Source organism: Ambystoma mexicanum, chromosome 6q (genome assembly GCF_040938575.1).
Source record: "Ambystoma mexicanum isolate Mex_15411 chromosome 6q, UKY_AmexF1_1, whole genome shotgun sequence".
In the NCBI taxonomy this organism is placed as follows: Eukaryota; Metazoa; Chordata; class Amphibia; order Caudata; family Ambystomatidae; genus Ambystoma; species Ambystoma mexicanum.
The window spans coordinates 1,688,510,509-1,688,535,637 of NC_090937.1; positions in this window are offsets into that span (position 1 = coordinate 1,688,510,509).

The window sequence follows — 25,129 nt, forward strand, 5'->3', positions numbered from 1 at the left end:
GCCATGGCTGCTGATTCAGTGCAGAGCCCATGATCCAAGGCTAGTGGTATTAGCATTTTACCTGCTGGCAAAGCTGCTGTGGCTGCTGATTCAGTGCAGGCCCATGATCCAAGGCTAGTGGTGTTAGATTTTTACATGCTGGTGAATCTGCTTTGGCTGCTGATTTAGTGCAGAGCCCACGATCCCAGGCTAGTGATGTTAGCATTTTACATGCTGGCGAAGCTGCTGTGGCTGCTGATTCAGTGCACAGCCCATCATCCCAGGCTAGTGGTGTTAGCGTTTTACATGCTGGCAAAGCTGCTGTGGCTGCTGATTCTCTGCAGAGCCCACGATCCCAGCCTAGTGGTATTAGTGTTTTAGATGCTGGCAAAGCTGCTGCGGCTGCTGATACAGTGCAGAGCCCACAATCCCAGGCTAGTGGTGTTAGTGATTTACATGCTGGCAAAGCTGCCACACCTGCTGATTCAGTGCAGACCCCACAATACCAGGCTAGTGGTGTTAGCATTTTACATGCTGGCAAATCTGCTGTGGCTGCTGATTCAGTGCAGAGCCCACAATCCCAGGCTAGTGGTGTTAGCATTTTACATGCTGGCAAAGCTGCTGTGGCTGCTGATTCAGTGCAGAGCCCACGATCCCAGGCTAGTGGTGTTAGCGTTTTACATGCTGGTGAAGCTGCTGTGGCTGCTGATTCAGTGCAGAGCCCACGATCCCAGGCTAGTGGTGTTAGGGATTTACATGCTGGCAAAGCTGCTGTGGCTGCTGATTCAGTGCAGAGCCCACAATCCCAGGCTAGTGGTGTTAGGGATTTACATGCTGGCGAAGCTGCTGTGGCTGCTGATTCAGTGCAGAGCCCATGATCCCAGGCTAGTGGTGTTAGCGTTTTACATGCTGGGGAAGCTGCTGTGGCTGCTGATTTAGTGCAGAGCCCACAATCCCAGGCTAGTGGTATTAGTTTTTACATGCTGGCGAAGCTGCTGTGGCTGCTGATTCAGTGCAGAAACCACAATCCCAGGTTAGTGGTGTTAGGGATTTACATGCTGGTGAAGCTGCTGAGGCTGCTGATTGAGTGCAGAGCCCACAATCCCAGGCTAGTGTGTTAGCGATTTACATGCTGGCAAAGCTGCTGCGGCTGCTGATTCAGTGCAGAGCCCACGATCCCAGGCTAGTGGTGTTAGGGATTTACATGCTGGCAAAGCTGCTGTGGCTGCTGATTCAGTGCAGATCCCACGATCCCAGGCTAGTGGTGTTAGGGATTTACATGCTGGCAAAGCTGCTGTGGCTGCTGATTCAGTGCAGAGCCCACAATCCCAGGCTAGTGGTGTTAGCATTTTACATGCTGGCGAAGCTGCTGTGGCTGCTGATTCTCTGCAGAGCCCACGATCCCAGCCTAGTGGTATTAGTGTTTTACATGCTGGCAAAGCTGCTGCGGCTGCTGATACAGTGCAGAGCCCACAACCCCAGGCTAGTGGTGTTAGCGATTTACATGCTGGCGAAGCTGCCACAGCTGCTGATTCAGTGCAGACCCCACGATACCAGGCTAGTGGTGTTAGCATTTTACATGCTGGCAAAGCTGCTGCGGTGGCTGATTCAGTGCAGAGGCCAAAATCCCAGGCCAGTGTTGTTAGCATTTTACATGCTGGCAAAGCTGCTGTGGCTGCTGATTTAGTGCAGAGCCCACGATGACAGGCTAGTGGTGTTAGCATTTTACATGCTGTCGAAGCTGCTGAGGCTGCGGGTTCAGTACAGAGCCCACAAACCCAGGCTTGTGGTGTTAGCGTTTTACATGGTGGCAAAGCTGCTGCGGCTGCTGATTCAGTGCAGAGCCCACAATCCAGGCTAGTGGTGTTAGCAATTTACTTACTGGCGAAGCTGCTGCGGTGGCTGATTCAGTGCAGAGGCCAAAATCCCAGGCCAGTGTTGTTAGCATTTTACATGCTGGCAAAGCTGCTGTGGCTGCTGATTTAGTGCAGAGCCCACGATGACAGGCTAGTGGTGTTAGCATTTTACATGCTGTCAAAGCTGCTGAGGCTGCGGGTTCAGTACAGAGCCCACAAACCCAGGCTCGTGGTGTTAGCGTTTTACATGGTGGCAAAGCTGCTGCGGCTGCTGATTCAGTGCAGAGCCCACAATCCAGGCTAGTGGTGTTAGCAATTTACTTACTGGCGAAGCTGCTGTAGCTTCTGATTCAGTGCAGAGCCCACGATCGCAGGTTAGTGATGTTAGCATTTTACATGCTGGCAAAGCTGCTGTGGCTGCTGATTCAGTGCAGAGCCCATGATCCCAGGCTAGTGGTGTTAGCGTTTTACATGCTGGTGAAGCTGCTGTGGCTGCTGATTCAGTGCACAGCCCATCATCCCAGGCTAGTGGTGTTAGCGTTTTACATGCTGGCAAAGCTGCTGTGGCTGCTGATTCTCTGCAGAGCCCACGATCCCAGCCTAGTGGTATTAGTGTTTTAGATGCTGGCAAAGCTGCTGCGGCTGCTGATACAGTGCAGAGCCCACAATCCCAGGCTAGTGGTGTTAGTGATTTACATGCTGGCAAAGCTGCCACACCTGCTGATTCAGTGCAGACCCCACAATACCAGGCTAGTGGTGTTAGCATTTTACATGCTGGCAAATCTGCTGTGGCTGCTGATTCAGTGCAGAGCCCACAATCCCAGGCTAGTGGTATTAGTGTTTTACATGCTGGTGAAGCTGCTGTGGCTGCTGATTCAGTGCAGAGACCACAATCCAGGCTAGTGGTGTTAGCAATTTACATGCTGGCAAAGCTGCTGTGGCTGCTGATTCAGTGCAGAGCCCACGATCCCAGGCTAGTGGTGTTAGCGTTTTACAATCTGGTGAAGCTGCTGTGGCTGCTGATTCAGTGCAGAGCCCACAATCCCAGGCTAGTGGTATTAGTGTTTTACATGCTGGTGAAGCTGCTGTGGCTGCTGATTCAGTGCAGAGCCCACAATCCCAGGCTAGTGGTGTTAGGGATTTACATGCTGACAAAGCTGCTGCGGCTGCTGATTCAGTGCAGAGCCCACGATCCCAGGCTAGTGGTGTTAGGGATTTACATGCTGGCAAAGCTGCTGTGGCTGCTGATTCAGTGCAGAGCCCACAATCCCAGGCTAGTGGTGTTAGGGATTTACATGCTGGCGAAGCTGCTGTGGCTGCTGATTCAGTGCAGAGCCCATGATCCCAGGCTAGTGGTGTTAGCGTTTTACATGCTGGGGAAGCTGCTGTGGCTGCTGATTCAGTGCAGAGCCCACAATCCCAGGCTAGTGGTATTAGTTTTTACATGCTGGCGAAGCTGCTGTGGCTGCTGATTCAGTGCAGAAACCACAATCCCAGGTTAGTGGTGTTAGGGATTTACATGCTGGTGAAGCTGCTGAGGCTGCTGATTGAGTGCAGAGCCCACAATCCCAGGCTAGTGTGTTAGCGATTTACATGCTGGCAAAGCTGCTGCGGCTGCTGATTCAGTGCAGAGCCCACGATCCCAGGCTAGTGGTGTTAGGGATTTACATGCTGGCAAAGCTGCTGTGGCTGCTGATTCAGTGCAGATCCCACGATCCCAGGCTAGTGGTGTTAGGGATTTACATGCTGGCAAAGCTGCTGTGGCTGCTGATTCAGTGCAGAGCCCACAATCCCAGGCTAGTGGTGTTAGCATTTTACATGCTGGCGAAGCTGCTGTGGCTGCTGATTCTCTGCAGAGCCCACGATCCCAGCCTAGTGGTATTAGTGTTTTACATGCTGGCAAAGCTGCTGCGGCTGCTGATACAGTGCAGAGCCCACAACCCCAGGCTAGTGGTGTTAGCGATTTACATGCTGGCGAAGCTGCCACAGCTGCTGATTCAGTGCAGACCCCACGATACCAGGCTAGTGGTGTTAGCATTTTACATGCTGGCAAAGCTGCTGTGGTGGCTGATTCAGTGCAGAGGCCAAAATCCCAGGCCAGTGTTGTTAGCATTTTACATGCTGGCAAAGCTGCTGTGGCTGCTGATTTAGTGCAGAGCCCACGATGACAGGCTAGTGGTGTTAGCATTTTACATGCTGTCGAAGCTGCTGAGGCTGCGGGTTCAGTACAGAGCCCACAAACCCAGGCTCGTGGTGTTAGCGTTTTACATGGTGGCAAAGCTGCTGCGGCTGCTGATTCAGTGCAGAGCCCACAATCCAGGCTAGTGGTGTTAGCAATTTACTTACTGGCGAAGCTGCTGTAGCTTCTGATTCAGTGCAGAGCCCACGATCGCAGGTTAGTGGTGTAAGCATTTTACATGCTGGCAAAGCTGCTGTGGCTGCTGATTCAGTGCAGAGCCCATGATCCCAGGCTAGTGGTGTTAGCGTTTTACATGCTGGTGAAGCTGCTGTGGCTGCTGATTCAGTGCAGAGCCCACAATCCCAGGCTAGTGGTGTTAGGGATTTACATGCTGGTGAAGCTGCTGAGGCTTCTGATTCAGTGCAGAGCCCACAATCCCAGGCTAGTGGTGTTAGGGATTTACATGCTGGTGAAGCTGCTGAGGCTGCTGATTCAGTGCAGAGCCCACAATCCCAAGCTAGTGTGTTAGCGATTTACATGCTGGCAAAGCTGCTGCGGCTGCTGATTCAGTGCAGAGCCCACGATCCCAGGCTAGTGGTGTTAGGGATTTACATGCTGGTGAAGCTGCTGAGGCTGCTGATTCAGTGCAGAGCCCACAATCCCAAGCTAGTGTGTTAGCGATTTACATGCTGGCAAAGCTGCTGCGGCTGCTGATTCAGTGCAGAGCCCACGATCCCAGGCTAGTGGTGTTAGGGATTTACCTGCTGGCGAAGCTGCTGTGGCTGCTGATTCAGTGCAGAGCCCATTATCCCAGGCTAGTGGTGTTAGCGTTTTACATGCTGGCGAAGCTGCTGTGGCTGCTGATTCAGTGCAGAGCCCACAATCCCAGGCTAGTGGCATTAGTGTTTTACATGCTGGTGAAGCTGCTGTGGCTGCTGATTCAGTGCAGAGACCACAATCCCAGGCTAGTGGTGTTAGGGATTTACATGCTGGTGAAGCTGCTGAGGCTGCTGATTCAGTGCAGAGCCCACAATCCCAGGCTAGTGTGTTAGCGATTTACATGCTGGCAAAGCTGCTTTGGCTGCTGATTCAGTGCAGATCCCACGATCCCAGGCTAGTGGTGTTAGCGTTTTACATGCTGGCAAAGCTGCTGCGACTGCTGATTCACTGCAGATCCACAATCCCAGGCTCGTGGTGTTTGCGATTTACATGCTGGCGAAGCTGCTGCGATTGCTGATTCAGTCTCGAGCACACAATCCCATTATAATTGTGTTAGTGTTTCACATGCTGGCGAAGCTGCTGTGACTGCTGATGCAGTGCAGAGCCCACAATCCCAGGCTAGTGGTGTTAGCGTTTTACATGCTGGTGAAGCTGCCACGGCTGCTGATTCAGTGCAGAGCCCATGATCCAAGGCTAGTGGTATTAGCATTTTAACTGCTGGCAAAGCTGCTGTGGCTGCTGATTCAGTGCAGGCCCATGATCCAAGGCTAGTGGTGTTAGATTTTTACATGCTGGTGAATCTACTTTGGCTGCTGATTTAGTGCAGAGCCCACGATCCCAGGCTAGTGATGTTAGCATTTTACATGCTGGCGAAGCTGCTGTGGCTGCTGATTCAGTGCACAGCCCATCATCCCAGGCTAGTGGTGTTAGCATTTTACATGCTGGCAAAGCTGCTGTGGCTGCTGATTCTCTGCAGAGCCCACGATCCCAGCCTTGTGGTATTAGTGTTTTAGATGCTGGCAAAGCTGCTGCGGCTGCTGATACAGTGCAGAGCCCACAATCCCAGGCTAGTGGTGTTAGCGATTTACATGCTGGCAAAGCTGCCACACCTGCTGATTCAGTGCAGACCCCACGATACCAGGCTAGTGGTGTTAGCATTTTACATGCTGGCAAAGCTGCTGTGGCCGCTGATTCAGTGCAGAGCCCACAATCCCAGGCTAGTGGTGTTAGCATTTTACATGCTGTCGAAGCTGCTGCGGCTGCGGGTTCAGTACAGAGCCCACAAACACAGGCTCGTGGTGTTAGCGTTTTACATGCTGGCAAAGCTGCTGTGGCTGCTGATTCAGTGCAGAGCCCACAATCCAGGCTAGTGGTGTTAGGCAATTTACATACTGGCGAAGCTGCTGTAGCTGCTGATTCAGTGCAGAGCCCACGATCGCAGGTTAGTGGTGTTAGCATTTTACATGCTGGCAAAGCTGCTGTTGCTGCTGATTCAGTGCAGAGCCCACAATCCCAGGCTAGTGGTATTAGGCCCTCATTACGACCCTGGCGGAATTCGGAAAACGATGGCGGAAATGCAATACCGCCATCGAATAGCGCTCGGTGCGACTATGACCCGTCACCGCAAAGTACGATGCCATTAGCGACACCGTAGTGAACGCCAACGCTAACTGCACCAAGCACGCGCGCGCGCGCCATGCCAAACCGTAAACACCACCATGGCGCAACGGTACGCCAATTCCGACCCCAGCGGACATGTACCTAACGCCATCAAGCATGGCGGAATGCACCATTCCGCCATGGTGAGAAGTACGGCATCGCGAATCAACCGTAAACGGCCCCACTGACTGCCCGTACACCGCTCCCTGCCCACAAAGTACAACTCCCCGTAGGTGCAACGAAGCCACAATGCAACCAGTGAAATGCACAAGTCACCCATGCATGCCAACGAACAAATGAACCTCAAGAGGGGCCAATGGGAGCTGCAGGGCACAGATGGCACGAATACAGAAGCCATCCCAATGGACATGACCACAGTCCCCCACCAAGAAACGCACGCAAACACAGGCACCTGTGACCAGCAATATTCAGAAAATCACAACATTCCACCAGTCCACCTGGCTGACCGGCATCTGTCACACAAAACCCAATCCCCCGCCCCTGAGCATGACAACATTCAAACTGTCATATTGGCAGCCCCCATCCCTGACCTCACGGGCTTCGTAGGCAAACGCGCCCAGTACAGGACCACGCAACAAAACTCCGAAGCTGGAACCCAATGCAGATCCCCTCACAATACATCGCTCCCCAAATAGGAATATGCCACATCACTTGCAAAGAAGAACGCTACACGGCCCATATCAGAATAGAATTTTAATGCACATCAATATCACCAAGCCCATACAGCCATCAGGCCATGAACTCCAAAACACATTTCACCATTGTGGGCTGCATCCGCAAGAAATGACCAGCCACTACTTGTGTGACGCCCTGTTCCTTCATGGCACACAGGGCCACATTCACGTACGAAAAGGCAACATGGAAGCGCACAGAACCGCAGGGCCGTCCCAATGGGGAGGCACTAGTCCAGCTGAAAGGCCGAAATGTTGCTCCGAGCCACCAGTACTGCGTAAGGGCATGTGGCCCATTGGCGATCGTCCCATAAGATCGTAATGCTGCTCCACTGATTAACACGAAGCAGCAGGTGTCGGGAGTAAAACCCATCTGCAGGAGTGGCATACAGATGGCAGTGGCAAAAGGGGAGGAGATACCTGTCAACCAAAAGAAAAGAAACAGAATAGAATGGCCATCAGAACTACATTCGAACAACTCACTTCAATGATCACACTAGATCCACAGCCATATGCATGCAAGCCCACTCCAAAGGATCATCACCACCCCAAAACCACTTGCGAATCATAACTATCTATATCGAGGTGAAAACACCATCACAAACGAGTGTACCTGTGCATGCGTCTGTGAAAACAGAATCCTTCAGATGGGATTGGCAACGTGCATGGACACAAGTGTCTGAAGGCGCGTCGAGACAGGGAGGGCTCAACAAGGCCAGATAGACGATGGTCCCACTATGGCAGCCCTGCATCACATAGCGCAGGGGGGGCGGACAGATCCCAAGAAGCCCTGTACATGGCAAACTCTGTATCAAATCACCTGCCCATGCATCCATTCATCATTCCCTCATCCCGTAATGAAAACGCCTGAATATTTACTCACATAACATTAGAAATATCCATTGAGTCTGTGCGTTATGCAGCCTGCAAAATCCACAGTGCCCCAGCACATAATTCCAGTCTAGTGAAGTAACATGTATTTGGGAACGTCCTGCCTTATCGTCCACTACGCAATTGCGCATCCCATACTATTCATATCAATCATAGCATTCTCGCCATGGCCCCTGTCCCAAGGACATTGAACAATAGAACGTTATATTTGCAGTCAGACCTGTGGGCATCTCCTCGCCTGCAGCTGAAAACCGAAAGCGCCGCCCTTCGAATTCCTCATTTGCAACATCACGTCGAAGAGGCATCTGTGGCCTTTTGAAAACACTAATTAATCCATCGAGTGCGGCTGTGTGTGAAAATGGCAACTGCCTTCACCCACGAATGGGACGCCCCGCCCGTCGTTGCAACTCGGTACAGTGATGAATGAGGGCCCACCGTTACTCGAGTACTACGTTCCACTGACCCTTCACAACTCTGTTCGCGACTGCACAGATAGTATGTGAAACAATGGGACCACAGCAGAATGAACATATCAACCAATGTTACACGGCCATCGGGTACAAATACAAGATTGCAATAGCAAGATGCCATTCCACGAATTGCAGCGTTGTGCGCGGGACGTGCTCGGCCAAAGGGGAGAGCAGTTTGCACAGGTGGAATGAATCACCACAGGTGGAGGCCATTCAGCCTGAAAACACATAAATTGCACACCCAGTCTCCTCCCACAACCACACCCACTCCGAAATGCTACCGGCAGGACTCGCGATGTTGGCCCTGGGGGACCTGATAGCACTGCAAGTACTCCAACTCCAAGAAGAAGACGAACACCAACTACAACCGGCCGCACGGAGGAGACGCAGGAGGAGGAGGAGGCCAAGGCAGGGCCAGCAAGGGCCGCCAGCACAGCCACTACCACCACGCAGGCAGCCCGCAATCCCACGCCTCCGAGCACATCCGTTCAACCTCACTGATGAGCAGATCCACACCCTCTACCGTTTGGACCGGGACACCATAGCCGCCATTGTGGACATGACACAGGCTGACCTTGTCAGCATGATAGATAGCCCAACCGCCATCCCACCCCTACTGAAGGTGGTGTCTGTACTCCACTTCCTGGCCACAGGCACCTACCAGCACACAGTCGGACAGTTGCATGGCATTTCACAGCCACTGTTCTCACGGACACTATTGCAAGTGCTCGATGCCCTCCTGCAGCACGCAGACGACTACATCTCTCTACCACGCTCGGAGCAGGAAATTACGAACACAAAAGTGGGATTCCATGCACTTGCCGGCATACCGGGTTGCATTGGTGCCATCGACTGCACCCATGTGGAATTGGTCGTCCCACATGCCATGGAGGCCCAGTACCGCAACCGAAAACAATTTCATTCTCTGAATGTACAAATGGTGTGTGACTCCAACAGGATCATTACACATTGTTGTGCCCGATTCCCTGGATCAACCCATGATTCTATGGTCTTGAGGAACTCTACAATACCACGCTACATGGAGCGACACGCAGGGAACAGATCCTGGCTACTCGGTGAGTCTCATTACATGCATGATAATGTGGGGTATGTGATTCGGCAATGACCTGGCAGGAAGGGGGGGGGGGTGTGCGTACGTAGCAATGGCATTCCACATCATACGTTTCTCGTCCACATACAGGTGATGCTGGATATCCACTGAAGAGATGGCTCCTCACACCAGTCCGGAACCCACAGAACCAGCATGAGGAGGACTACAACCATGCCCACTCACGAACCCGTGTAGTCATAGAACAGGCATTCGGCCTACTGAAGACTCGTTTCCGCTGCCTCAGCAGGTCTGGCGGGGCACTCCTGTACCGCCATGAGAAGGTTGCAAAGATGGTGATGGCATGTGTCATGCTCCACAACATGTGCGTACGTAGAAATGTGCCCATGCCCCCTGACGCAGAACTGCAAGCACCTGAAGATGGTCATGATGAGGGTGGGGATGTGGCAGCACCTTAGGGAGTCTGCGAGGCACCGGAGGCCCGTGACATTCGTCAGCATCTCATTGATGTATGCTTCTAGCACTCACGCCTGGTGGCTGATACATGGACACGGGACTCGTGGCACTGTGTGTGTCTGGGACATGCACAATATGGACTGTACGCCTATGATGGCCTAGTACACAAAGATCAATGTCCACACATCTCATTGGTTGATCGTGCACTTTTTATGGCATATGTGATATCATGTTGTACACCCTATCGACCCGCCACCCAAGTGAGCCCAACACACCCCCTCCACCCTCCCACCTCCCCCCCGAACACCAGTGTCCAAAGATGCTCATCGTCAGTGGGCAGTCGCTATTGCAAGCCCCCTCTGCGGGTATCAGGGGCACCCCTGCCTGTGGAGCGCAGGTTCCTCCCAGATCTACGTTGGGGGCTGCCCTGGACGGAACTTGCAACGGATGATGTCTCTGCCTGCTCACGTCCATGCATGTCCCTAAGGGTTTGCGAGAGCTCAGTGAGCACACGGCGCACTGCGGCAAGTTCACCACATACGTCTTTGGACGTCGCATGCAGTTCCCCCCTCAGGCTCTCGGTGCTTCTCTCCATTTGGACTCTCAGGCTCTCGGTGCTACTCTCCATTTGGACTCTCAGGCTCTCGGTGCTACTCTCCATTTGTGCCCTTAGTGTCTCTGTACCTCTCTCCATTTCTGCCCTAAGTGTCTCAGTTGATGTTTCTATGTCTGCCTTAGTGCCCCCACATTCATCGGCATGGTCCTTGAGGAGCGTGGCCAGTTGCTGCTGTTGCACTATTAACTGGTCGAGGGACTGTTGCCTCTGCTGGGCCATGGCCATTTGCGGGGGTGTCACAGAGGGGCTGTTGTCCTCATGTTGCCCTGCCACAGGGCTTGTGGGGGATGGCCAGTCGTCGTCTTGTGGGTGCCCCTGCGTGGTATCCTCATGTAGTACGGGATGGGACAGACAGGGGGATTGGGACAGGTCATGGATGGATCTGACTTCGACATCCCCGTCTTCTGTGTCGGAGCATGCTGCCATCAATGGGGTGTCACCTATGGTGCTGCTGCCACCGGAGGCAGTGCCTTCTGTGGCATCCGTTGGGGGGACCTGTGGTGGTGGTGTTGTGGGCATGCTGGCTGCTGGGGTGCCTGTTGATGTTCCCTCCTGTGTGCTGCCACCTGATTTGTGCTGCTGCCGTGTCTTGATGCGTGCAGCTGAGGTGGAGGGTCTTTGGCCGTTGGTCTTGGCCCTCTTTGCAGGTGTGCTGGTAGGGGTGTCCTGCAGCTCGTCGTTTGGATCGGACCCTGTGGTGGAGTAAAGGAGGGCGAGGGTTATTGGTGGGTCTGTGGGAATTGGAATGGCATTGTATCACATGCATTGGGGTGGTACCTGAGGGTGATTTGGGTCGGGGCCTTGGAGGTGCTTCCATTTGTGTGTGGAGTGAGGGTGCAGTTGTTTGGCCTTGTTAGGGTGTGCCTGCTGCACGTGCCTGCTGCACGTGTAGTGCGTGTTTTAGGGGTTTTTAATTATTTATGTATTTATTGTGGGTTTTAACGTGCGCTATCAGGACGATGTGTGTGGACGTTCTCCTGGACATGTGTTTCTGTTGCACTATGGGGACACATGGTGCTTCACATGGATGGACTTTGTGGTTTTGGCATTGTTTCATTAGGCCCACCTACCTGATTCTTCGGATGTCTGCACTCCTTTCTCCATCCCTCCGACTCCCTCTATGCTCTCCATTCCGATGGTGGAGGCACAGATTTCTTCCCAGGGGGTCAGCTTGATGGGTGATTCCGACCCTCCCCCGGTGGCTGTGGCAATGTTGCGGTTGGCAGAGAGTATGCTGCGGACGCGTATCCGCAGGTCGTCCCATCGCTTACGGCATTGCTGTGGGGTGCGGGGTGCGGTCCCCACCGCACTTACCCGCTGTGCCACCAGAGCCCATATGGCCTTCTTGTTTGCGAGTGCCGTCCTGGTCATTTGCGTGGAGAAGACGACGGCAGCATTCTCCTGGAGGGTCTCTGTTAGCACGGTGAGTTCCTCACGGGAGAAGTGGACCTGCCGCTTGCGGTCGCACGCTTTCTTCGCTACTTTTCCCATTTTTCTTGGTTTCGCTAGGGTGGATGACGGGTTGGGTTGTGTCTCAGGGTAGTGATTTTAGTGGTTGTGTGGTTTTAGTGGTTTTATAGGTGTACGGCGGGTTGTTTCCCGTTCCGGGCCCGTGTTTTAACTTCCGTTTCCGTATATTTCCGGTCACCGTACTTTACGGTAGGCGCACACTGCGGTGTCCGCTGTGATGGGTGGCGGTATTGCACCTAGGGTGCCGTACGGCGGCGGTGTGGGCCGTTTTGGGTTCATTTCCGCCATCGCGGACTTTGCACTTCCGCCATGCCGTGGTGCTCGTGCCCGATGGGTCGGAATGGGCCGCACTTTGCTCCTTCTTGCAATAGCGGAAACGCTATTTACGCTGTGGCGGTCCGGTCAGTCACTTTCCGCCAGGGTCGTAATGAGGGCCTTAGTGTTTTACATGCTGGTGAAGCTGCTGAGGCTGCTGATTCAGTGCAGAGCACACAATCCCAGGCTAGTGTGTTAGCGATTTACATGCTGGCAAAGCTGCTGCGGCTGCTGATTCAGTGCAGAGCCCACGATCCCAGGCTAGTGGTGTTAGGGATTTACATGCTGGCAAAGCTGCTGTGGCTGCTGATTCAGTGCAGAGCCCACAATCCCAGGCTAGTGGTGTTAGGGATTTACATGCTGGCGAAGCTGCTGTGGCTGCTGATTCAGTGCAGAGCCCATGATCCCAGGCTAGTGGTGTTAGCGTTTTACATGCTGGGGAAGCTGCTGTGGCTGCTGATTCAGTGCAGAGCCCATGATCCCAGGCTAGTGGTGTTAGCGTTTTACATGCTGGGGAAGCTGCTGTGGCTGCTGATTCAGTGCAGAGACCACAATCCAGGCTAGTGGTGTTAGCAATTTACATACTGGCGAAGCTGCTGTGGCTGCTGATTCAGTGCAGAGCCCACAATCCCAGGCTAGTGGTATTAGTGTTTTACATGCTGGTGAAGCTGCTGTGGCTGCTGATTCAGTGCAGAGCCCACAATCCCAGGCTAGTGGTGTTAGGGATTTACATGCTGACATAGCTGCTGCGGCTGCTGATTCAGTGCAGAGCCCACGATCCCAGGCTAGTGGTGTTAGGGATTTACATGCTGGCAAAGCTGCTGTGGCTGCTGATTCAGTGCAGAGCCCACAATCCCAGGCTAGTGGTGTTAGGGATTTACATGCTGGCGAAGCTGCTGTGGCTGCTGATTCAGTGCAGAGCCCATGATCCCAGGCTAGTGGTGTTAGCGTTTTACATGCTGGGGAAGCTGCTGTGGCTGCTGATTCAGTGCAGAGCCCACAATCCCAGGCTAGTGGTATTAGTTTTTACATGCTGGCGAAGCTGCTGTGGCTGCTGATTCAGTGCAGAAACCACAATGCCAGGTTAGTGGTGTTAGGGATTTACATGCTGATGAAGCTGCTGAGGCTGCTGATTGAGTGCAGAGCCCACAATCCCAGGCTAGTGTGTTAGCGATTTACATGCTGGCAAAGCTGCTGCGGCTGCTGATTCAGTGCAGAGCCCACGATCCCAGGTTAGTGGTGTTAGGGATTTACATGCTGGCAAAGCTGCTGTGGCTGCTGATTCAGTGCAGAGCCCACGATCCCAGGCTAGTGGTGTTAGGGATTTACATGCTGGCAAAGCTGCTGTGGCTGCTGATTCAGTGCAGAGCCCACAATCCCAGGCTAGTGGTGTTAGCATTTTACATGCTGGCGAAGCTGCTGTGGCTGCTGATTCTCTGCAGAGCCCACGATCCCAGCCTAGTGGTATTAGTGTTTTACATGCTGGCAAAGCTGCTGCGGCTGCTGATACAGTGCAGAGCCCACAATCCCAGGCTAGTGGTGTTAGCGATTTACATGCTGGCGAAGCTGCCACAGCTGCTGATTCAGTGCAGACCCCACGATACCAGGCTAGTGGTGTTAGCATTTTACATGCTGGCAAAGCTGCTGCGGCGGCTGATTCAGTGCAGAGGCCAAAATCCCAGGCCAGTGTTGTTAGCATTTTACATGCTGGCAAAGCTGCTGTGGCTGCTGATTTAGTGCAGAGCCCACGATCCCAGGCTAGTGGTGTTAGCATTTTACATGCTGTCGAAGCTGCTGAGGCTGCGGGTTCAGTACAGAGCCCACAAACCCAGGCTCGTGGTGTTAGCGTTTTACATGGTGGCAAAGCTGCTGCGGCTGCTGATTCAGTGCAGAGCCCACAATCCAGGCTAGTGGTGTTAGCAATTTACTTACTGGCGAAGCTGCTGTAGCTTCTGATTCAGTGCAGAGCCCACGATCGCAGGTTAGTGGTGTTAGCATTTTACATGCTGGCAAAGCTGCTGTGGCTGCTGATTCAGTGCAGAGCCCATGATCCCAGGCTAGTGGTGTTAGCGTTTTACATGCTGGTGAAGCTGCTGTGGCTGCTGATTCAGTGCAGAGCCCACAATCCCAGGCTAGTGGTGTTAGGGATTTACATGCTGGTGAAGCTGCTGAGGCTGCTGATTCAGTGCAGAGCCCACAATCCCAGGCTAGTGGTGTTAGGGATTTACATGCTGGTGAAGCTGCTGAGGCTGCTGATTCAGTGCAGAGCCCACAATCCCAAGCTAGTGTGTTAGCGATTTACATGCTGGCAAAGCTGCTGCGGCTGCTGATTCAGTGCAGAGCCCACGATCCCAGGCTACTGGTGTTAGGGATTTACATGCTGGTGAAGCTGCTGCGGCTGCTGATTCAGTGCAGAGCCCACGATCCCAGGCTAGTGGTGTTAGGGATTTACATGCTGGCGAAGCTGCTGTGGCTGCTGATTCAGTGCAGAGCCCATTATCCCAGGCTAGTGGTGTTAGCGTTTTACATGCTGGCGAAGCTGCTGTGGCTGCTGATTCAGTGCAGAGCCCACAATCCCAGGCTAGTGGTATTAGTGTTTTACATGCTGGTGAAGCTGCTGTGGCTGCTAATTCAGTGCAGAGACCACAACCCCAGGCTAGTGGTGTTAGGGATTTACATGCTGGTGAAGCTGCTGAGGCTGCTGATTCAGTGCAGAGCCCACAATCCCAGGCTAGTGTGTTAGCGATTTACATGCTGGCAAAGCTGCTTTGGCTGCTGATTCAGTGCAGATCCCACGATCCCAGACTAGTGGTGTTAGCGTTTTACATGCTGGCGAAGCTGCTGCGACTGCTGATTCACTGCAGATCCACAATCCCAGGCTCGTGGTGTTAGCGATTTACATGCTGGCGAAGCTGCTGCGACTGCTGATTCAGTCTCGAGCCCACAATCCCATGCTAATTGTGTTAGTGTTTCACATGCTGGCGAAGCTGCTGTGACTGCTGATGCAGTGCAGAGCCCACAATCCCAGGCTAGTGGTGTTAGCGTTTTACATGCTGGTGAAGCTGCCACGGCTGCTGATTCAGTGCAGAGCCCATGATCCAAGGCTAGTGGTATTAGCATTTTACCTGCTGGCAAAGCTGCTGTGGCTGCTGATTCAGTGCAGGCCCATGATCCAAGGCTAGTGGTGTTAGATTTTTACATGCTGGTGAATCTACTTTGGCTGCTGATTTAGTGCAGAGCCCACGATCCCAGGCTAGTGATGTTAGCATTTTACATGCTGGCGAAGCTGCTGTGGCTGCTGATTCAGTGCACAGCCCATCATCCCAGGCTAGTGGTGTTAGCATTTTACATGCTGGCAAAGCTGCTGTGGCTGCTGATTCTCTGCAGAGCCCACGATCCCAGCCTAGTGGTATTAGTGTTTTAGATGCTGGCAAAGCTGCTGCGGCTGCTGATACAGTGCAGAGCCCACAATCCCAGGCTAGTGGTGTTAGCGATTTACATGCTGGCAAAGCTGCAACACCTGCTGATTCAGTGCAGACCCCACGATACCAGGCTAGTGGTGTTAGCATTTTACATGCTGGCAAAGCTGCTGTGGCCGCTGATTCAGTGCAGAGCCCACAATCCCAGGCTAGTGGTGTTAGCATTTTACATGCTGTCGAAGCTGCTGCGGCTGCGGGTTCAGTACAGAGCCCACAAACCCAGGCTCATGGTGTTAGCGTTTTACATGCTGGCAAAGCTGCTGTGGCTGCTGATTCAGTGCAGAGCCCACAATCCGGGCTAGTGGTGTTAGCAATTTACATACTGGCGAAGCTGCTGTAGCTGCTGATTCAGTGCAGAGCCCACGATCGCAGGTTAGTGGTGTTAGAATTTTACATGCTGGCAAAGCTGCTGTGGCTGCTGATTAAGTGCAGAGCCCACAATCCCAGGCTAGTGGTATTAGTGTTTTACATGCTGGTGAAGCTGCTGAGGCTGCTGATTTAGTGCAGAGCACACAATCCCAGGCTAGTGTGTTAGCGATTTACATGCTGGCAAAGCTGCTGCGTCTGCTGATTCAGTGCAGAGCCCACGATCCCAGGCTAGTGGTGTTAGGGATTTACATGCTGGCGAAGCTGCTGTGGCTGCTGATTCAGTGCAGAGCCCATGATCCCAGGCTAGTGGTGTTAGCGTTTTACATGCTGGGGAAGCTGCTGTGGCTGCTGATTCAGTGCAGAGCCCACAATCCCAGGCTAGTGGTATTAGTTTTTGCATGCTGGCAAAGCTGCTGCGGCTGCTGATTCAGTGCAGAGCCCACGATCCCAGGCTAGTGGTGTTAGGGATTTACATGCTGGCAAAGCTGCTGTGGCTGCTGATTCAGTGCAGAGCCCATGATCCCAGGCTAGTGGTGTGAGGGATTTACATGCTGGCAAAGCTGCTGTGGCTGCTGGTTCATTGCAGAGCCCACAATCCCAGGCTAGTGGTGTTAGCATTTTACATGCTGTCGAAGCTGCTGCGGCTGTGGGTTCAGTACAGAGCCCACAAACCCAGGCTCGTGGTGTTAGCGTTTTACATGCTGGCAAAGCTGCTGTGGCTGCTGATTCAGTGCAGAGCCCACAATCCAGGCTAGTGGTGTTAGCAATTTACATACTGGCGAAGCTGCTCTAGCTGCTGATTCAGTGCAGAGTCCACGATCGCAGTTTAGTGGTGTTAGCATTTTACATGCTGGCAAAGCTGCTGTGGCTGCTGATTCAGTGCAGACCCCACGATACCAGGCTAGTGGTGTTAGCATTTTACATGCTGGCAAAGCTGCTGTGGCTGCTGATTCAGTGCAGAGCCCACAATCCCAGGCTAGTGGTGTTAGCATTTTACATGCTGTCGAAGCTGCTGCAGCTGCGGGTTCAGTACAGAGCCCACAATCCCAGGCTTGTGGTGTTAGTGTTTTACATGCTGGCAAAGCTGCTGAGGCTGCTGATTCAGTGCAGAGCCCACAATCCAGGCTAGTTGTGTTAGCAATTTACATACTGGCGAAGCTGCTGTAGCTGCTGATTCAGTGCAGAGCCAAGATCGCAGGTTAGTGGTGTTAGCATTTTACATGCTGGCAAAGCTGCTGTGGCTGCTGATTCAGTGCAGAGCCCACGTTCCCAGGCTAGTGGTGTTAGCGTTTTACATGCTGGCGAAGCTGCTGTGGCTGCTGATTCAGTGCAGAGCCCACAATCCCAGGCTAGTGGTATTAGCGTTTTACATGCTGGTGAAGCTGCTGTGGCTGCTGATTCAGTGCAGAGCCCATGATCCCAGGCTAGTGGTGTTAGGGATTTACATGCTGGTGAAGCTGCTGAGGCTGCTGATTCAGTGCAGAGCCCACAATCCCAGGCTAGTGTGTTAGCGATTTACATGCTGGCAAAGCTGCTGCGGCTGCTGATTCAGTGCAGAGCCCACGATCCCAGGCTAGTGGTGTTAGGGATTTACATGCTGGCAAAGCTACTGTGGCTGCTGATTCAGTGCAGAGCCCACAATCCCAGGCGAGTGGTGTTAGCGTTTTACATGCTGGGCAAGCTGCTGTGGCTGCTGATTCAGTGCAGAGCCCACAATCCCAGGCTAGTGGTATTAGTTTTTACATGCTGGTGAAGCTGCTGTGGCTGCTGATTCAGTGCAGAAACCACAATCCCAGGCTAGTGGTGTTAGGGATTTACATGCTGGTGAAGCTGCTGAGGCTGCTGATTGAGTGCAGAGCCCACAATCCCAGGCTAGTGTGTTAGCGATTTACATGCTGGCAAAGCTGCTGTGGCTGCTGATTCAGTGCAGAGCCCACGATCCCAGGCTAGTTGTGTTAGGGATTTACATGCTGGCAAAGCTGCTGTGGCTGCTGATTCAGTGCAGAGCCCACGATCCCAGGCTAGTGGTGTTAGGGATTTACATGCTGGCAAAGCTGCTGCGGCTGCTGATTCAGTGCAGGGCCCGTGATCCCAGGCTAGTGGTGTTAGGGATTTACATGCTGGCAAAGCTGCCGCGGCTGTTGATTCAGTGCAGAGCCCGCGATCCCAGGCTAGTGGTGTTATGGATTTACATGCTGGCAAACTGCTGTGGCTGCTGATTCAGTGCAGAGCCCGCTATCCCAGGCTAGTGGTGTTAGGGATTTACATACTGGCGAAGCTGCTGTGGCTGCTGATTCAGTGCAGAGCCCACAATCCCAGGCTAGTGGTGTTAGCATTTTACATGCTGTCGAAGCTGCTGCGGCTGCGGGTTCAGTACAGAGCCCACAAACCCAGGCTCGTGGTGTTAGCGTTTTACATGCTGGCAAAGCTGCTGCGGCTGCTGATTCAGTGCAGAGCCCACAATCCAGGCTAGTGGTGTTAGCAATTTACATACTGGCGAAGCTGCTCTAGCTGCTGATTCAGTGCAGAGCCAAGATCGCAGGTTAGTGGTGTTAGCGTTTTACATGCTGGCAAAGCTGCTGTGGCTGCTGATTCAGTGCAGAGCCCACGATCCCAGGCTAGTGGTGTTAGCGTTTTACATGCTGGCGAAGCTGCTGTGGCTGCTGATTCAGTGCAGAGCCCACAATCCCAGGCTAGTGGTATTAGCGTTTTACATGCTGGTGAAGCTGCTGTGGCTGCTGATTCAGTGCAGAGCCCATGATCCCAGGCTAGTGATGTTAGGGATTTACATGCTGGTGAAGCTGCTGAGGCTGCTGATTCAGTGCATAGCCCACAATCCCAGGCTGGTGTGTTAGCGATTTACATGCTGGCAAAGCTGCTGTGGCTGCTGATTCAGTGCAGAGCCCACGATCCCAGGCTAGTGGTGTTAGGGATTTACATGCTGGCAAAGCTGCTGTGGCTGCTGATTCAGTGCAGAGCCCACAATCCCAGGCTAGTGGTGTTAGGGATTTACATGCTGGCGAAGCTGCTGTGGCTGCTGATTCAGTGCAGAAACCACAATCCCAGGCTAGTGGTGTTAGGGATTTACATGCTGGTGAAGCTGCTGAGGCTGCTGATTGAGTGCAGAGCCCACGATCCCAGGCTAGTGTGTTAGCGATTTACATGCTGGCAAAGCTGCTGCGACTGCTGATTCAGTGCAGAGCCCATGATCCCAGGCTAGTGGTGTTAGGGATTTACATGCTGGCAAAGCTGCTGTGGCTGCTGATTAAGTGCAGAGCCCACGATCCCAGGCTAGTGGTGTTAGGGATTTACATGCTGGCAAAGCTGCTGCGGCTGCTGATTCAGTGCAGGGCCCGCGATCCCAGGCTAGTGGTGTTAGGGATTTACATGCTGGCAAAGCTGCTGCGGCTGCTGATTCAGTGCAGAGCCCGCGATCCCAGGCTAGTGGTGTTAGGGATTTACATGCTGGCAAAGCTGCTGCGGCTGCTGATTCAGTGCAGAGCCCGCTATCCCAGGCTAGTGGTGTTAGGGATTTACATGCTGGCAAAGCTGCTGTGGCTGCTGATTCAGTGCAGAGCCCACGATCCCAGGCTAGTGGTGTTAGGGATTTACATGCTGGCAAAGCTGCTGTGGCTGCTGATTCAGTGCAGAGCCCACGATCCCAGGCTAGTGGTGTTAGGGATTTACATGCTGGCAAAGCTGCTGTGGCTGCTGATTCAGTGCAGAGCCCACGATCCCAGGCTAGTGGTGTTAGGGATTTACATGCTCGCAAAGCTGCTATGGCTGTTGATTCAGGCTAGTGCTGAAAAAAGTACTTAATGTTTGATATGTTTTGAGGTCACAGATTAGAGCTCAAAGGCTCTACCAGCAAGCTATGAATGCATGACCATTTTATCTTTCGAAATCACTCGTAAAATACGATTTTCTAATGGAGCCAAAAAGAACCACAGCAGTTTCAAATCACCCCATAGTACATTTTGCCTGGGAAGAGGGTTAGAGTGCTCTCGATATGCAACATTTGTGTATCAGTGCATCCGTGGTTCAAGGCTTTGACAGTGAAATGGTGGCCAGCTCTTCCCAGGAGAATCAGGATGAGGCGACCAGGGCAGTTGAATAAAGTTCCGCTCGTCGTCTCAAAGGTTTCATTGAGTTCACTTTGTGTTGTGGGAATTGGGGGTGGATTGAGACATCATAAGTTGTAATTGAGGGCGGTGTGGAAAGGATTGTGGACCCAATTACTAAATATAATGTATGCTTTTCTATAAGGGTGTCATGATTCCTGCGCCCCTCATGTCCCCAGCCCTCCAAGATGTCAGGCTGGAGCCAGGCCACGATCACCTACATGGCCCTCAAGGGCCTCTCCATCCCCCCAAAGACCCACTTGGAGTCAGACTTGGCGCTTGTGGCACCAGACTCACTCACTCCCATAGGATAACATTGGGGATTGGACTTGTAGTGCATTGATGGGGAGAAGATGGATGCCCCCATATATTTCGGTTCCCAGAACTGCATGTGCGGACTAGTCTTTTGGGTGTGGTTCAGCCCAGAGTCACCTAGGATACCCAGAGTCTATTTAAGCCACACCCAGGCTGAGAAACATGCTTTGTGTTTTCTGCACCTGCAGCGTGACACTCACCGTGTTCGTATCGGTCTCCAGTAGGCCTGCATCTTTCTTCTGCGCTCAGCTCCTGCAAGAACAAGAACACCGTTAGGAACAGCCTTACCTTGCAGCGCTTCTGCCCATCATTCATTGCTTCTTCTGTTCTGCAGGCTTCTTCGGCGGTGTCATTCCCATCCTGGCATGCCACTTCCTAAGGAAAAGGGAAAAGAACAGAAAAAAGGTATTAGTAAGCATTCTGCAAATCTTCGCTTATTTTTAAATACTGTACGAGCTTCAAACGCTTACCTGAATCAGCCGCTCTGGGGGAACTCGGTCTCCGTGTCAAATGGGAAATTATATTGTGCCTCCTATTGCAATGAAAATATGAATATTGGCCTACGCCAAGCTGCTTGTAAACCACTTGCGAAGAAATCCGTGTTGCAAGGCCCTGACCTTAGAATCAATGTAAGCCCCATTTTAGGTCAATCCGCCATTTTAGGTTCTCGCTGTAAAGTCACCCTGTGAGTTAAAATGGTGGATATTGTCATTCCGAAATACAACATGGCCCTCTTAACCTCTGTGTGTAATTAATATGTAACTTGCCTGCAGGCCACTTGTTAGGGTCGTGAACTAAGACCTTGTCCTTCGCTGACCTGTGTGTAAAGTATTACTCGTGCCAATTAAACTAATCCGCGAGCATATGTTAAGAACAATGTATCCAAATACATTGAACTAAGAACACTTGTTTAACTACATTGTATTAATGTTTAAGAAGACTTTATGAGAAATCCTAAAATACACTGTTACCGTGTAGACTTGTTGGCGAATGTATTAAAGGCAATCCCTATGCATATAGATGTGTGAACTCGGCATGAACCCTAGATCAGTAATGTATTAGAGGAATATTAACCCGCAGTAGGGTTGGACATCATGTTCGCAAATAGTATAAAAGTGTGACTAATTCCAATGTACAGCCCCACTGACTGAGCACACTGAACCACGCTGGAGTTCGTTGTGTTGTACTGAGGGCTGATAGTTATCCGTTACTTTTGTCCTTTGAAACTGTTCAGTATAAAATAAAAGATCTTTGTATGTTCCTTTGTAACCCGTGTTCGGTGTATTTCCTTTTGGGGTACTCAGCCTCGATATTTTAACTTTGTTTTCACAGTTGGCACCCAAATAGGGACCCTCAAGATTGATGCCGGATTGTCGAAGGTTGACACAAGCTATCGGGCCGGGATCGGACGGTGAAGGGGGCCCCTTCTGAACGAGACGCAACACCTCAGCAGCACTGCATGACCCGATCCCTGGACGATTAGCTTGTGGTCCGAGACGGCATCTTGACGAGGGTCTACTTATCGAGGCGGGCAGATTTGCCGAAATCGCCAAACACGAGGTAAGATTAGTTAGGTAAGATTCTTTGGAATCCGATCGGACCTCCTTAGGATTGATCAGGTGAGTCGTGACCCAATTCTTAAATATCCTGATAATTTGATTTTGGCATATTGTATCTGCAGACACAATTATTGACCAGGTAACACTAATATTTTGATATGCCTGGGAAATTGTCTACCTGCTTCAGGGCTTTATTCCGCAGTGGTAGACAATCTTTGGAATTTAGCCGTCCAGCACCACAGGAGGGTTCGCCGGCGTGTACTATGTGCTGTAAGCATGGCATTGGAAGTATAGTATTTAATGATATTTGGCACAGACAAACCAGACATGCCTCCGAACTTCAGTGGCCAATCAATGGTAGTTTTGAAATCCCTCGTATTGAGTATTTAGAGTCGATTCTATTAAAGAAAAAGGCTAGACCTGCAGCATTCAATGTTTTGCAGAATTGGAAAAAAGAAGCATTACAGCAATTTAAGAGTAGGGAAAAACATGCGCGCCGTCATAAAACAACGCCGAAAAAGCATTGTTGTATGACCAAGATAAACAGTCTGAGTCAGCTAGGAATATGGATAGGGCTTTCTCACTTGGCATTCAGAAAATCTATTCTTCTAAAGATTTCCATGTTTCTGATGAATTCATTGACAAATTGTTAAATGAACGAAGGCCTGGTGCCTCTGCACCGTATGATCCTCTTCCTGCTGCTTTGCCTCTTCCTGCTGTTATTCCTGCTCTTCCTGCTGTTGTTCCTGTTGTTCCTGCTCCTCCTAATGTTCCTCTTCCTCCAGTTGTAGTTCTTCCACCTGTTCCTCCACCCCTTCCTATTGCACCGGTAACAGTAGCTCCAATGAATTTGCCTGCTCCCCCTCTTCCAAGAGGTCTTGTACCGCTTGTGGTCGATCAGGGTGCAGGGTCAAGGGTTGTCACTCGTAATACTGTATCTCCAGAAATGAAACATGAATTGATTGCATGGGCTGAGCATTGTATGGAGAGAGATGATCAAACTAATGTTTTTGCCACACTTTCTAATATGGATAATTTTCCTGAGAAAAATGTTTTCATTGAAGGTTTAGGGATTCATTTATGTGTAATGTGGGGCAAATTAAATAATACAGATCTCCCGCAAGGGTTAAGGGATCTAAACACTTTAGCGTTTTCAAGAGACACTGTGGAGAAAGTAAATGAGCATGTTGAGAGGTTATTTGAGTATAGAAAGGAGTTGGAAAGGTTACAGAATGAGGATGACGAGGGGGAAAGTATGTATGTACAGAAACGGTTCCCTCATTGTCGTAAATCAATATTTGAGGAAGCACGAATTTGTGCAAAAGACGCGCTTAGATGGGGTGACTACCTTCCCTGGAGTGACCACCTTTCCTGCTGGGAACCCTTACCCTGGAGTGAACACCTTCCCTGCAGTGATGGCCTTCCCTGGAGTGAACGCCTTTCCTGGAGGTAACTCCTTCCCTGGAGTGGCTGCCTTACCTGCAGTGACTGACTTCCCTGGAGTGGCTGCCTTCCCTGGAATAACTGCCTTCCCTGGAGTGAATGCCTTCCCTGGAGAGGCTGCCTTCCCTGGAGTGTACACCTTCCCTGGAGTGACTGCCTTCCCTGGAGTGAACCCCTTCCCTGCAGTGACTGCCTTCCCTGGAGTGACTGCCTTCCCTGGAGTGAATGCCTTCCCTGGAGTGAATGCCTTCCCTCGAGTGACTGTCTTCCCTGGAGTGAATGCCTTTCCTGGAGTGGCTGCCTTCCCTGGAGTGACTGCCTTCCATGAAGTGACTGCCTTCCCTGGATTGACTGCCTTCCCTGGAGTGACGGCCTTCCCTGGAGTGACCGCCTTCCCTGGAGTGACTGCCTTCCCTGGAGTGGCTGCCTTCCCTGGACTGACTGCCTTCCCTGGAGTGACCCCCTTCCCTGCACTGACTGCCTTCCCAGGAGTGACTGCATTCCCTGGAGTGTCTGCCTTCCCTGGAGAGAACGCCTTCCCTGGAGTGAATCCCTTCCCTGCAGAGACTGCCTTCCCTGGAGTGGCTGTCTTTCCTGGAGTGAACCCCTTCCCTGTAGTGGCTGCCTTCCCTGTAGTGGCTGCCTTCCCTGGAGTGACTGCCTTCCCTGGAGTGAACACCTTCCCTGTAGTGGCTGCCTTCCCTGGAATGACTGCCTTCCCTGGAGTGACTGCCTTTCCTGGAGGGAACCCTTACCCTGGAGTGAACGCCTTCCCTGGATTGACTGCCTTCCCTGGAGTGGCTGCCTTCGCTGGAGTGGCTGCCTTCCCTGCAGTAACTGCCTTACCCAGAAGTGGCTGCCTTCCCTTGAGAGACTGCCTTCATGGAGTGGCCGCCTTCCCTGCAGTGACCACCTTCCCTGGAGTGAACGCCTTCCCTGAAGTGACTGTCTTCCCTGGAGTGACTGTCTTTCCTGGAGCGACCACCTTCCCTAGAGTGACTGTCTTTACTGGAGTGACTGCCTTCCCTGGAGTGACCGCCTTTCCTGGAGCGACCGCCTTCCCTGGAGTGACTGCCTTTCCTAGGAGTGACTGCCTTCCCTGGAGGGAACGCCTTCCCTGGAGTGGCTGCCTTACCTGGAGATAACCCGTACCCTGGAGTGAACACCTTCCCTGGATTGACCGCCTTCCCTGAAGTGAACGCCTTCTCTGGGGTGACCGCTTCCCTGAAGTGAATGCCTTCCCTTGAGTGAAAGCCTTCCCTGGGGTGACTGCCTTCCCTGGAGTACCACCTTTTCTGGAGGGAACCCGTACCTTGGAGTGAACACCTTCCCTGGATTGACTGCCTTCCCTGGAGTGGCTGTCTTCCCTGGAGTGGCTGCCTTCCCTGCAATGACTGCCTTCCCTGGAGTGAATGCCTTCCCTGGAGTGCCTGCCTTCCCTGGAGTGACTTCCTTCCCTGGAATGAACGCC